This window comes from Haemaphysalis longicornis, unplaced genomic scaffold (genome assembly GCF_048455015.1).
Source record: "Haemaphysalis longicornis isolate Haplotype H1 unplaced genomic scaffold, Haemaphysalis longicornis Haplotype H1 scaffold_88, whole genome shotgun sequence".
NCBI lineage: Eukaryota > Metazoa > Arthropoda > Arachnida > Ixodida > Ixodidae > Haemaphysalis > Haemaphysalis longicornis.
In genome coordinates, this window is record NW_027526456.1 from 262,848 (window position 1) to 277,187 (window position 14,340).

Genomic DNA, 14,340 nt, shown 5'->3' on the forward strand with positions numbered 1-14,340 from the left:
TCGGGATAGGATTTTGTAGTCTGTTGATAGCAGACTGATAGGCCTGAAATCTTCAACACTGGGTGCCGTATCGTGAGACGTTTTTTTCGGTATAAGGACCAAATTACTGCTCCGCATTGAAGGTGGCAGCAACTTTGTGTTTTTGACGTTTTCGAATACCGACGCCAAAACAGGGCTGATCTCCTCTCGGAATACCTGGTAGAACTCCGAAACGATCCCATCCGGCCCCGGTGACTTATTCTTTGGCAATTCCTTTATAGCGCTTTTGACCTCTTCGACCGTGATGGGGTTGTTTATGACGGCCTTAACGTCCTCCGGGACCTTGGGCAGCTCATCGAGGACATCCGGCGGAGGAACATCGGGAACAGCACGCGAGAACAAGTTTTCGTAGTAGTCGCCGAAGGCAGCCGCCACCTCCCTGCTCCCACGAGCGAGCCCATTAGGGTGGATGACCTCGGAAATCGCTTTAGTGGCAGTCCTTGCCCGCTCGAAAGCACCAAAAAGTTTCGACGGCTGTGCCTCGGCCACCACTCGCTGCTCCCTACTCCGCACAAGAGCCCCCCAGTACCGCTTTTCCAGCTCAGTACGGATCTCCTCTTTAACACTGCGAATGTCCTCCGAGAATTCCCCCGGCCTCTCCTCGTCCGCTTCCACAAGAGAGCGTAGACACTCCGTGAGTCGACTTAATTTCGCCTTTCTGTCTCTCGCTTCCTGTCGTCCGATTGCGATTGCTGCATTTTTAACCCGTTTTTTGAAGCGCTCCCAGGCGACCCCATCGATGGGTGCAGCATTGAGTGCTTCAATTTCGCCTCTTATGCGATCAGCGAAGGCCGCATTATCGAGGACCGTAGTGTTCATCAGCCAACGGCTGCCAACCCCTCTCTTGATTTCGCGCTCAATTCTGATGGTACATGTTACCAAACCGTGGTCCGAGAAAGCAACAGGGGTGACGGCGTAGTCAGTCACTAACGGCAGCGCATCGCTCGTCAAGTACACCCGATCTAAGCGAGCCTGTGACGTGCCACGCCATCTGGTGTAGCGAGAAGTTGCCCACCCACGCTGGAGGGCGACATCGTTCAGGTCACCCTCTCGAAGGACTGCTTTCAAAACACGCGCCGAAGCGTCCGCCCCGCCCCTAGCACCTGCTCTGTCGCTGGCATTAACAACGCAATTGAAGTCGCCTGCCAGGACGAGTCGGCCCGGAATCACCAGGATGTCACGAAGGGAAGAGAAGAAATCGGCGCGCGCCGCCTGATCGTTCGGTGCATAAACGCAAACAAAGCGCGTAAGCTCCCCTCCCACCAGGACATCGACGGTGCAAAAACGCCCGTCCCTCGCCAGCTCGCAGTCAATTACGGTTAAGGAATTATGTTTGCGAATTAGAATAGCGGTTCCGCCCGCACGGGCAGCTGTAAGGGTGTAAAAACACCAAAATTGGTGGCCAAAAAAACGTACAAAATTTTGAGCGTCCTCTCGAGAAGCAATTTTGGTTTCTTGTAAAAAAGCAACGTCTATCTTGTTTTCATTAAGGAGGTCGGCCAGCCAATGCTTCCGTTTCTGCGAGGTTAGACTTACCACATTTAATGTGGCAAGCGTGACTGCGCTCTGTTGTGGTGTCATGGTGTGAAAGGCGCTTACCGACTGGGTCTTCAACTCCTTCCGCTCGTTGAGCTGCCCTCGGGGTTCGTTGACCCGGTCTCTCCCTGGCTTGGATGGTTGGGGGCTGCGCCGCCTTGTTTCACGCGCGCCCTCCGCCGCGTCTCCACACCCGCGGTGGCGGGTTGGCGCGGTGCTGCTGCGTCCTTTGTCGGGGGATACTCGTCGGCGTCGGCTCCGTCGGTCCCTCCTGGCTGGTCGCTCGGGGCGGGCACCTCCTCTCCCTCCGGTTCGGCCGGCTTCTCCTCTCCGCTCTGCTGCTCGTCCGCGTTGGGCTTGGCGGTGGGTGGGGGGGAAGTCTCGGTCGCGCTCTCCGTAACCGGTTCCTTGGGGTCACCGCCTGCCTTGCTCTCAGCTGCAGCAATGGCCCCGGGCGCAGCCGCTGTCGATTTCGCCGCCTCGATATCCTCCGCGTCCATAAAGTCGTCCATCGTTTGCGGGGCCGACCGTTGCTTGGTTTTAGACGCGTAGGTTTGTACGCAGTCCGCGTCAATGTGGCCGAAAGAACGACATTTCCGGCACCACGTGGCTCTGCATTGCCTGCGTATGTGGCCTAGTTGCCTGCAGCGTAAGCAAAGGGGGGGCCGTCCCGGTACGGCGATCAGAATCGGCACGCCGTCGATCTTCGCTTGGTGGGGCACCTCGTTGAGCGCCTCGGCGTCGCGGGGTGCCAGCTGCACGACTCTGGTGTTCGTTTCAGCCTCCTCTAGGCCCGGGATCCTCCATTTCTCACGAACGACCCGCTTCACTTTCCCGAAGCGGCCAAGTTGTTGGGCGATGAGGACGTCCGGGACGTGGTGTGGAACCCAGTGCACCTTGATCTCTTTCTCCTGTACGTTCGGGTCAATCACGACGCACTTCCTCCCTTTGACTGTGATTTCGGACTTGGATGCCAGGGGAGCCATGTCTTCTCCCGTCTTGAAAGTGATCATCCATACGTGATTGAACTGAAAGCCTCCAAGGCTGGCGATGCTTTTCAGCTCGATAACAGCTGAGAGGCCCGCTGCGATATCTTGGATTCCGTATGGACGGGCTGCCGGATCACAGTGCAGAAACAGCGAATTCTCCGTCACCTTCCCCGTGGGCAGGGTGGGGAGAAGCATCCTGTATTCCGATGAGCCGGGGACGGTCGCCGATGTGCCGGGGAAGGACCGGTTTGACGCGGGTGCGCCTGCCGAACGCGAGGAGCTCGCTCCTGACATGACCGCTCCCTTCGGTGTCCGACGGGAGACCGCAGCATGGTATGGCCGATGGCGAGAATCGAAGCCTTACGTGCCTTTTTATAACACATTACACCAACAACCAGCATCTCTACCATTTCACCTGTTGTTCGGCAGGACACACGGCCGCCGCAACACATCACTCCATATCCTAGGGATCCCGCGACGTCGCACGAAGCCCTCAAGTCGCCGAACATTGCTGCGCGCACTTGGGGAACACTTTTGGAAACGAATGTGGCCTTGAGTCGTTGTGGTCACGCTGGCTAGACGTTGGGGAATGCTTCCGTTTGTCGCACATTAGCCGCAGGTGCTCCGGAAGTGCGAAATGCCTGCTTTCACGACCTTCGAGGGGCAGATAGAAAGACGAGTCAGTCACAGGTAATCCGCCGCGCCCAACGAAGGGTGGAAAATCGGCTAACTCGCCCGCTGCGCTGCGGCGAAGCATCATCTAGTGGTCCTTCCGCGCCCCCGCCACCGCCAGGGGGCAAACGAAACTTGGTGGGGGAAAAAAAAATAGAAACAACTCTTTGAACGCAAATTAATACGGAAAGTTTTAAAAAGCAAAAGAGGATGCCATCGGCACTCGGTGTTCCCAGGTGGTCTCCCTCCCAAGTACTGACCGAGCCCAATGCTGCTTAGCTTCGGTGATCGGACGAGAACCGGCGTATTCAGCATGGTATGGCCGATGGCGAGAATCGAAGCCTTACGTGCCTTTTTATAACACATTACACCAACAACCAGCATCTCTACCATTTCACCTGTTGTTCGGCAGGACACACGGCCGCCGCAACACATCACTCCATATCCTAGGGATCCCGCGACGTCGCACGAAGCCCTCAAGTCGCCGAACATTGCTGCGCGCACTTGGGGAACACTTTTGGAAACGAATGTGGCCTTGAGTCGTTGTGGTCACGCTGGCTAGACGTTGGGGAATGCTTCCGTTTGTCGCACATTAGCCGCAGGTGCTCCGGAAGTGCGAAATGCCTGCTTTCACGACCTTCGAGGGGCAGATAGAAAGACGAGTCAGTCACAGGTAATCCGCCGCGCCCAACGAAGGGTGGAAAATCGGCTAACTCGCCCGCTGCGCTGCGGCGAAGCATCATCTAGTGGTCCTTCCGCGCCCCCGCCACCGCCAGGGGGCAAACGAAACTTGGTGGGGGAAAAAAAAAATAGAAACAACTCTTTGAACGCAAATTAATACGGAAAGTTTTAAAAAGCAAAAGAGGATGCCATCGGCACTCGGTGTTCCCAGGTGGTCTCCCTCCCAAGTACTGACCGAGCCCAATGCTGCTTAGCTTCGGTGATCGGACGAGAACCGGCGTATTCAACATGGTATGGCCGATTTTTTTTTTTTTTTTTTGTGGCGAGAATCGAAGCCTTACGTGCCTTTTTATAACACATTACACCAACAACCAGCATCTCTACCATTTCACCTGTTGTTCGGCAGGACACACGGCCGCCGCAACACATCACTCCATATCCTAGGGATCCCGCGACGTCGCACGAAGCCCTCAAGTCGCCGAACATTGCTGCGCGCACTTGGGGAACACTTTTGGAAACGAATGTGGCCTTGAGTCGTTGTGGTCACGCTGGCTAGACGTTGGGGAATGCTTCCGTTTGTCGCACATTAGCCGCAGGTGCTCCGGAAGTGCGAAATGCCTGCTTTCACGACCTTCGAGGGGCAGATAGAAAGACGAGTCAGTCACAGGTAATCCGCCGCGCCCAACGAAGGGTGGAAAATCGGCTAACTCGCCCGCTGCGCTGCGGCGAAGCATCATCTAGTGGTCCTTCCGCGCCCCCGCCACCGCCAGGGGGCAAACGAAACTTGGTGGGGGAAAAAAAAAATAGAAACAACTCTTTGAACGCAAATTAATACGGAAAGTTTTAAAAAGCAAAAGAGGATGCCATCGGCACTCGGTGTTCCCAGGTGGTCTCCCTCCCAAGTACTGACCGAGCCCAATGCTGCTTAGCTTCGGTGATCGGACGAGAACCGGCGTATTCAGCATGGTATGGCCGATGGCGAGAATCGAAGCCTTACGTGCCTTTTTATAACACATTACACCAACAACCAGCATCTCTACCATTTCACCTGTTGTTCGGCAGGACACACGGCCGCCGCAACACATCACTCCATATCCTAGGGATCCCGCGACGTCGCACGAAGCCCTCAAGTCGCCGAACATTGCTGCGCGCACTTGGGGAACACTTTTGGAAACGAATGTGGCCTTGAGTCGTTGTGGTCACGCTGGCTAGACGTTGGGGAATGCTTCCGTTTGTCGCACATTAGCCGCAGGTGCTCCGGAAGTGCGAAATGCCTGCTTTCACGACCTTCGAGGGGCAGATAGAAAGACGAGTCAGTCACAGGTAATCCGCCGCGCCCAACGAAGGGTGGAAAATCGGCTAACTCGCCCGCTGCGCTGCGGCGAAGCATCATCTAGTGGTCCTTCCGCGCCCCCGCCACCGCCAGGGGGCAAACGAAACTTGGTGGGGGAAAAAAAAATAGAAACAACTCTTTGAACGCAAATTAATACGGAAAGTTTTAAAAAGCAAAAGAGGATGCCATCGGCACTCGGTGTTCCCAGGTGGTCTCCCTCCCAAGTACTGACCGAGCCCAATGCTGCTTAGCTTCGGTGATCGGACGAGAACCGGCGTATTCAGCATGGTATGGCCGATTTTTTTTTTTTTTTTTCTTTATTGCTGTACAAAGCATAACAAAATAAAACTATACAAACACTAACTGCACCAAGTATTACCTGGAGAACCAGTGCACTTTCATCTTAATCAGTTCACTGAACAATGACAACACTTCCTCGTCCACTTTTTCCTTTTCCATCACTTCACGTATTCTTGATACACTTTCGACAAAGTACTCTTGAACAGACCGGGCCCTTGGGTCGCTGTTTCTGACAGCCATACGGCTCCGCCAGATACTATGCAGCCCCAAGAGCATGATCGCGTCGTATGGGTATTCGTTATTTACAACTGGAAGAAACCGGATCCCGTAGGCGTCTATTGGGAGGTCCTTCTGCAGCGTGCGCTGAAGGACGTCCCAATAAAACACGGCGTCCCAACAGTCAATAAACACATGCTCTACGGTCTCCGGCTTCTTGCACAACCTGCAGTCTGTGCCCCATGGCACGAGCATACCTTTCTCCTGCATCCACACTAGTACTGGTAGCGTGCCAGAATGTAGGTTAAAAAAGAAAGTCTTTACTCCCGGCGGCAACCACATCTTTTTTACGCGTTTTAGCACATTCTGGCCGGGGCGGCCTGCGTACATACTTCTATAAAAAGGAACAGGGAAAACAACACTCACTAAGTCTTTATACAAAACACGTCTACTAACACTGCTCAAGTACTCTAACGAAAACCTACATGCTAAAAAATTAAAAGACAACACAACCTCCCGCAGATAACGCGACGACACTCTCGACATTCCCACACACGATGACACAACGAAGTTGGGGAGTTCGCCAGCCAACATGACCTGCATGTACGTGCGTAGGAATGGGTCGTTTTGATCCCTGAGGAACATGAAACGCGAAACGACCTGTCTCAAGAATAGGTGCCCCAGACCGACACCTCCACTGCCCACCGTACGAAACAAGTTTGTTCTCGCTGTGCGCTCCCACGCTGAGTTCCACACAAATGTGGCGAACACACGGTGGAACAGCTGAAGATTTGCTCTCGTGCAAAACAACGCCTGTAGCACGTACCAAACCTTTGCCGCCAGGAAAACGTTACAAACCGTGGCACGGGCAAAAATTGACAGATCTCTCCCCGCCCACCGCTCTGTCTGGGCCCGAGCCTCTGACGCCTTTTCGTTCCAAAATTTAGTGTTTTCTTTGTACCGGTCCAAAGGTACGCCTAGGTACGTAGTTGGTGTAGTCTCCCAGCGAATATTCTCGAAAACAGTGGGAGGCTCATCCCAGACCCCATGCCACACCCCCAAGCACTTATCCCTGTTTATTACACTTCCGCTCATATCACAATATCTCTGTGTGATGGACAGAGCCCCGCGAACACTTTCTTCGTCTGTGGCAAAAATAGCCACATCATCTGCATATGCTAGTATGCGCACCTCACTCGACTCTACCTCAAAACCATTGACCTTGTCGCTACTTAGAATTTTCCTGCACAAGGGCTCCAAGAACAAGGAAAACAACAACGGCGACATCGGACAACCCTGCCTGACAGACGAGCGGACATCTATGCGCCTCGAAAGCTCGCCATTAACTATGAGACTCGTTGTACAGTTTAAATACGCCATACGCACTCCCTTACACAGCACTGATCCCAGCCCCACATACTCTAAGATAGAAAAAAGAACTTCGTGCGGGACGCGATCAAAGGCTTTCGAGAGATCAATTTGCAACATAGCTACTCTGAGAGCCTCGCTATCGCAATATTCAAAAATGCTTCTTGCAACGTGGATGTTCGTGAATATTGACCTGCCTCTTATACCACACGTTTGGTGGCCTCCTACGATATTTCCTATTACAGTTTGCAACCTATTTGCGAGGACCTTCATGAATATTTTATAGTCTACATTGGTGAGTGTTATCGGCCTATAGCCGTTTACATTCTTCAGTTTCACTTCATCTTCACACTTGGGGAACAAAATTGTGTGTGCTCTAGAAAAAGAAACTGGCAACGCCCCCTTCTCCAACGCTTCAGAGAACACTCTTTGCAAGGCGGATGCCGTTTCACATTTAAATTCCTTATAGAAAGCGGCCGTGAGGCCGTCAGGTCCTGGCGATTTACCTGGATTCAAGTCTTCTATAGCCTTAATTATCTCTGCAACACTAACTTCTAGTTCCAACGATTCTGTTTCTACAGACTCTAGTTTCGGTAAACAAGATAGGAATTCTGCCTCAAACCCACTTTTGGAGGGGCTCTGTAGAGAAAAGAGCTGAGCATAGTGCTCCTCGAAAGCTTTCTGGATGGACTCCTGGTCGTTTCTCACCATGCCTTTGTATTCTATTTCGGTTATTTCGTTTTTGCGCGCGTACAGCTTCTCGTCTGATAAGGCTCGTTTGGTTGGCGCTTCTCCTCCTAACAATTTCTCTGACCTCGCCCGGATGACTGCACCTTTGTATTTCTGTTCATCTATTAGTTCTAATTTATGCTTTATGTCTCTAACATCTGCTGTGAAGGTATCAGACCTATCTTCTTCTACTCTAAGTAATTTCGCCAAGTGCTGTCTTAAACTATTTTCCTCCTTACGAGCTTGGCATTGAATTACACTGCCCCTTTCTATAGCTTTCATTTTTACACTCTGTTTAAAAAGCTCCCACTTCTCTTCACTACTCCTGCTATCGTCTGATGACAATGATACAATAGCTTCCCTCGTCGACTCAACAAACCCCTCATCCTCTAGTAATCGAGCATTAAATTTCCACGTTTCATAGCAGAGCCTCCTCTTTTTCTTTTGCCCTAATGTAAGTGTGACCAGGCTATGGTCACTGAAGGACACCGGTTCGACGGAATATATATTACAGAGTACTGCTAATTCTGCCGACACATAAATCCTGTCAAGTCGCGCTTGGCTAGCCCCCTGATGGTGGGTAAAACTGCTACATTTTCCTCCCCTGGCTAGGTGCGCGGCGTCGGCCAACTGTAACCGCGCTATCAATCCAGCGAGAAAGTCGGCACTCTCATCCCTACGCTTTACACCACCCAGGCGGTCGTCGTCCTCCCACACACAGTTGAAATCCCCCAAAACAAAAATATGTCTGTTACAATCTATAAGGGGCTCGATGTCCCGAAAAAATTCCAGCCTCTCCTTGACCTTCGTAGGGGCATACAGACAAACAACGCGAAAGCTATAAATGCCCCTAGAAAAATCACATACAACAAATCTACCTTGGTCGCCTACAACAACACTCTGAACATCAATGCCGGCCGCAATTCTAACAAATACGCAGCAGCCTGCAGAGTTTCCAGATGCATGGCTAACACAAACGTTAAAACGCGCTCGAAACGGGGCAACCATGCAGTCTGTACCGCTTTCGCTATCTACCTTGGTCTCTTGGATGGCGACCACGTCCAAGTCTCTCTCGTGAAGCAGCCGCCGCACCTGGTATTGTCTTCGCCTGCAGCTCAGTCCACGCACATTAAGCGTGCCCACACGTAGTGGGCCGCCAAAAGACGACACTCCTGACGCAAGCACGGGAGAGATTGTTCACACTCGCACACCCATTGACCACCCGAAACCGGCACGACGACTCACTTTTGGCTGGGCGGCGGATGTTCACCCGCGATGTCGCCTGTTGCTGGGAGTTCGCGATCACGACACGCCGTTCTCGGGGTAGGAAGGTATTTCCCCTTCTTCCCCGTCGCCGTCTTCCATTCATGTTCGAGGCTCCGCAGCCGTTGCGCCGCGACAACCTCCTCTCCTTTCTCGCGGGGACGCTTCGCGCTGGCCTGCGACACTTCCATGGCAACCCCGCTGTCGCTCTCCTCCTCTCCGGTCTGTCTCACCTCCTCTTCCTGTACATCCTCGCTCTCCTCCAGCATTGGGTTTGCAGGCTCTCCCTCCTGCTCCTTTTCGCCATGCTTTCCGGCTTCCTCGGTGTCTCCCTCGACCGTAGCTGCTTTCGCGGCCATCTTGGCTCCGTCGTCGTTCGTTGTTGTTTCGGTGGTCTCCGCCGGGGCTGTAATTCCGGCACTGTTGCGCTCGTTGTTGGGTGCGCTCGACGACGCGGTCGCCGCGGTCGCCGCGTTCTCCGCTTCCTCCTCGTCCATGAGGTTGCTCGTGGTGCCACTCGCTCGCCCATTGCCGGCTACGCGCGCATACGTGCGCACGCAGTCCTGACGAGTGTGTCCAAACCCGCGACACTTCACACACTGCGGGGTCTGGCAGTCGCGCCTGATGTGGCCCCTCATCCTGCATCGCAGGCACGTGGGGGCTCGACCCGGCACTACACACAACACCGACCCTTCCCCGTACGCGAACAGCTCGGGGATTGAGTCCGGCGTGATGCCTTCGTGCAGGGTCATTCGCACCGTCCTCGTGGTGGAATCAGGCAAATCAAAACCCACCACCTTCCACTCTTCTCTCTTGACTTCCTTTACTTCCCCAAACTCGCACAAAATATCTCTAACCGCTTCATCCGGGTCGTCAAAGGGCACCCAGTGCACCTTGACTGTTAGCTCCTGCCTCGCTGGATCTATCACCGCGCAATAGCGCCCTTTCACCTGAATTCCACCGCTCCTAACGAGCGTCTCTTTCGCCTCCGCCGTTCGTAACTTGACAAGCCACACATGGCTCATCTGATACGGTCCAATACCGCTCACCGCTCTGATGACGCCGAGCTCCTCGAGGGGGGTCCGGAAATCTTCGATGCGGTAGGGCCGTCCCTCCAAGTCGCAATGAAGAACGACGCACGCCTTCATCGAAGGCCTCGCCGAGAGCGTCGGCAGAAGGAAGCGGTAGCCGGCGGGCCGGCCGGCCGCCCGCGAAACCGGTCCGGCGCCTCCGCTCGCCCGTACTCCTGCGGAGCTAGCCATCGCGCGACCGCTCCCTACGAGAAACGGTCGGCCGATGGCGAGAATCGAAGCCTTACGTGCCTTTTTATAACACATTACACCAACAACCAGCATCTCTACCATTTCACCTGTTGTTCGGCAGGACACACGGCCGCCGCAACACATCACTCCATATCCTAGGGATCCCGCGACGTCGCACGAAGCCCTCAAGTCGCCGAACATTGCTGCGCGCACTTGGGGAACACTTTTGGAAACGAATGTGGCCTTGAGTCGTTGTGGTCACGCTGGCTAGACGTTGGGGAATGCTTCCGTTTGTCGCACATTAGCCGCAGGTGCTCCGGAAGTGCGAAATGCCTGCTTTCACGACCTTCGAGGGGCAGATAGAAAGACGAGTCAGTCACAGGTAATCCGCCGCGCCCAACGAAGGGTGGAAAATCGGCTAACTCGCCCGCTGCGCTGCGGCGAAGCATCATCTAGTGGTCCTTCCGCGCCCCCGCCACCGCCAGGGGGCAAACGAAACTTGGTGGGGGAAAAAAAAATAGAAACAACTCTTTGAACGCAAATTAATACGGAAAGTTTTAAAAAGCAAAAGAGGATGCCATCGGCACTCGGTGTTCCCAGGTGGTCTCCCTCCCAAGTACTGACCGAGCCCAATGCTGCTTAGCTTCGGTGATCGGACGAGAACCGGCGTATTCAGCATGGTATGGCCGATGGCGAGAATCGAAGCCTTACGTGCCTTTTTATAACACATTACACCAACAACCAGCATCTCTACCATTTCACCTGTTGTTCGGCAGGACACACGGCCGCCGCAACACATCACTCCATATCCTAGGGATCCCGCGACGTCGCACGAAGCCCTCAAGTCGCCGAACATTGCTGCGCGCACTTGGGGAACACTTTTGGAAACGAATGTGGCCTTGAGTCGTTGTGGTCACGCTGGCTAGACGTTGGGGAATGCTTCCGTTTGTCGCACATTAGCCGCAGGTGCTCCGGAAGTGCGAAATGCCTGCTTTCACGACCTTCGAGGGGCAGATAGAAAGACGAGTCAGTCACAGGTAATCCGCCGCGCCCAACGAAGGGTGGAAAATCGGCTAACTCGCCCGCTGCGCTGCGGCGAAGCATCATCTAGTGGTCCTTCCGCGCCCCCGCCACCGCCAGGGGGCAAACGAAACTTGGTGGGGGAAAAAAAAAAATAGAAACAACTCTTTGAACGCAAATTAATACGGAAAGTTTTAAAAAGCAAAAGAGGATGCCATCGGCACTCGGTGTTCCCAGGTGGTCTCCCTCCCAAGTACTGACCGAGCCCAATGCTGCTTAGCTTCTGTGATCGGACGAGAACCGGCGTATTCAACATGGTATGGCCGATGGCGAGAATCGAAGCCTTACGTGCCTTTTTATAACACATTACACCAACAACCAGCATCTCTACCATTTCACCTGTTGTTCGGCAGGACACACGGCCGCCGCAACACATCACTCCATATCCTAGGGATCCCGCGACGTCGCACGAAGCCCTCAAGTCGCCGAACATTGCTGCGCGCACTTGGGGAACACTTTTGGAAACGAATGTGGCCTTGAGTCGTTGTGGTCACGCTGGCTAGACGTTGGGGAATGCTTCCGTTTGTCGCACATTAGCCGCAGGTGCTCCGGAAGTGCGAAATGCCTGCTTTCACGACCTTCGAGGGGCAGATAGAAAGACGAGTCAGTCACAGGTAATCCGCCGCGCCCAACGAAGGGTGGAAAATCGGCTAACTCGCCCGCTGCGCTGCGGCGAAGCATCATCTAGTGGTCCTTCCGCGCCCCCGCCACCGCCAGGGGGCAAACGAAACTTGGTGGGGGAAAAAAAAAATAGAAACAACTCTTTGAACGCAAATTAATACGGAAAGTTTTAAAAAGCAAAAGAGGATGCCATCGGCACTCGGTGTTCCCAGGTGGTCTCCCTCCCAAGTACTGACCGAGCCCAATGCTGCTTAGCTTCGGTGATCGGACGAGAACCGGCGTATTCAACATGGTATGGCCGATTTTTTTTTTTTTTTTTTGTGGCGAGAATCGAAGCCTTACGTGCCTTTTTATAACACATTACACCAACAACCAGCATCTCTACCATTTCACCTGTTGTTCGGCAGGACACACGGCCGCCGCAACACATCACTCCATATCCTAGGGATCCCGCGACGTCGCACGAAGCCCTCAAGTCGCCGAACATTGCTGCGCGCACTTGGGGAACACTTTTGGAAACGAATGTGGCCTTGAGTCGTTGTGGTCACGCTGGCTAGACGTTGGGGAATGCTTCCGTTTGTCGCACATTAGCCGCAGGTGCTCCGGAAGTGCGAAATGCCTGCTTTCACGACCTTCGAGGGGCAGATAGAAAGACGAGTCAGTCACAGGTAATCCGCCGCGCCCAACGAAGGGTGGAAAATCGGCTAACTCGCCCGCTGCGCTGCGGCGAAGCATCATCTAGTGGTCCTTCCGCGCCCCCGCCACCGCCAGGGGGCAAACGAAACTTGGTGGGGGAAAAAAAATAGAAACAACTCTTTGAACGCAAATTAATACGGAAAGTTTTAAAAAGCAAAAGAGGATGCCATCGGCACTCGGTGTTCCCAGGTGGTCTCCCTCCCAAGTACTGACCGAGCCCAATGCTGCTTAGCTTCGGTGATCGGACGAGAACCGGCGTATTCAGCATGGTATGGCCGATTTTTTTTTTTTTTTTTTCTCTTTATTGCCGTACAAAGCATAACAAAATAACAACTATACAAACAGTAACTGGGCCAGGTATTACCTGGGGAACCAATGCACTTTCATCTTAATCAGTTCACTGAACAACGACAACACTTCCTCGTCCACTTTTTCCTTCTCCATCACTTCACGTATTCTTGCCACACTTTCAACAAAGTACTCTTGAACAGACCGGGCCCTTGGATCGCTGTTTCTGACAGCCATGCGGCTCCGCCAGATACTATGCAGCCCCAAGAGCATGATCGCGTCATACGGGTATTCGTTATTTACAACTGGAAGAAACCGGATCCCGTAGGCGTCTATTGGGAGGTTCTTCTGCAGCGTGCGCTGAAGGACGTCCCAATGAGAATCGAAGCCTTACGTGCCTTTTTATAACACATTACACCAACAACCAGCATCTCTACCATTTCACCTGTTGTTCGGCAGGACACACGGCCGCCGCAACACATCACTCCATATCCTAGGGATCCCGCGACGTCGCACGAAGCCCTCAAGTCGCCGAACATTGCTGCGCGCACTTGGGGAACACTTTTGGAAACGAATGTGGCCTTGAGTCGTTGTGGTCACGCTGGCTAGACGTTGGGGAATGCTTCCGTTTGTCGCACATTAGCCGCAGGTGCTCCGGAAGTGCGAAATGCCTGCTTTCACGACCTTCGAGGGGCAGATAGAAAGACGAGTCAGTCACAGGTAATCCGCCGCGCCCAACGAAGGGTGGAAAATCGGCTAACTCGCCCGCTGCGCTGCGGCGAAGCATCATCTAGTGGTCCTTCCGCGCCCCCGCCACCGCCAGGGGGCAAACGAAACTTGGTGGGGGAAAAAAAAAATAGAAACAACTCTTTGAACGCAAATTAATACGGAAAGTTTTAAAAAGCAAAAGAGGATGCCATCGGCACTCGGTGTTCCCAGGTGGTCTCCCTCCCAAGTACTGACCGAGCCCAATGCTGCTTAGCTTCGGTGATCGGACGAGAACCGGCGTATTCAGCATGGTATGGCCGATTTTTTTTTTTTTTTTTTTTCTTTATTGCCGTACAAAGCATAACAGAACAACTTATTTACAAACACGTACTGAACCGTAAACTATACAAAACACGCACTGAACCAGGTATTACCTGGAAAACCAGTGCACTTTCATCTTAACCAGTTCACTGAACATGGTCAACACTTCCTCGTCACTTTTTTCCCTCTCCAAAACTTCACGTATTCTTGCCACAATTTCAACAAAGTACTCTTGAAC

The 14,340-nt window shown here is 53.4% G+C and overlaps 4 non-coding genes and 5 pseudogenes across 4 annotated transcripts; all 9 read right to left on the reverse strand.

Moving 5' to 3' along the window:
- Positions 1 to 3,447: 3,447 nt before the first annotated feature.
- Positions 3,448 to 3,566, reverse strand: LOC144151131 (5S ribosomal RNA). Its single transcript, XR_013318735.1, has one exon. It is a non-coding gene; the product is annotated as a 5S ribosomal RNA (ribosomal RNA).
- A 537-nt stretch (positions 3,567 to 4,103) lies between these two features.
- On the reverse strand, positions 4,104 to 4,222 carry LOC144151266 (5S ribosomal RNA; annotated as a pseudogene).
- Positions 4,223 to 4,778: 556 nt separating this feature from the next.
- Positions 4,779 to 4,897, reverse strand: LOC144151132 (5S ribosomal RNA). The gene has a single exon (XR_013318736.1). It is a non-coding gene; the product is annotated as a 5S ribosomal RNA (ribosomal RNA).
- Positions 4,898 to 5,433: 536 nt separating this feature from the next.
- Positions 5,434 to 5,552, reverse strand: LOC144151255 (5S ribosomal RNA; annotated as a pseudogene).
- A 5,411-nt stretch (positions 5,553 to 10,963) lies between these two features.
- LOC144151133 (5S ribosomal RNA) lies at positions 10,964 to 11,082 on the reverse strand. The gene has a single exon (XR_013318737.1). It is a non-coding gene; the product is annotated as a 5S ribosomal RNA (ribosomal RNA).
- Positions 11,083 to 11,620: 538 nt separating this feature from the next.
- Positions 11,621 to 11,739, reverse strand: LOC144151213 (5S ribosomal RNA). The gene has a single exon (XR_013318813.1). It is a non-coding gene; the product is annotated as a 5S ribosomal RNA (ribosomal RNA).
- A 537-nt stretch (positions 11,740 to 12,276) lies between these two features.
- On the reverse strand, positions 12,277 to 12,395 carry LOC144151267 (5S ribosomal RNA; annotated as a pseudogene).
- Positions 12,396 to 12,949: 554 nt separating this feature from the next.
- Positions 12,950 to 13,068, reverse strand: LOC144151256 (5S ribosomal RNA; annotated as a pseudogene).
- Positions 13,069 to 13,987: 919 nt separating this feature from the next.
- LOC144151258 (5S ribosomal RNA) lies at positions 13,988 to 14,106 on the reverse strand (annotated as a pseudogene).
- Positions 14,107 to 14,340: the final 234 nt, after the last annotated feature.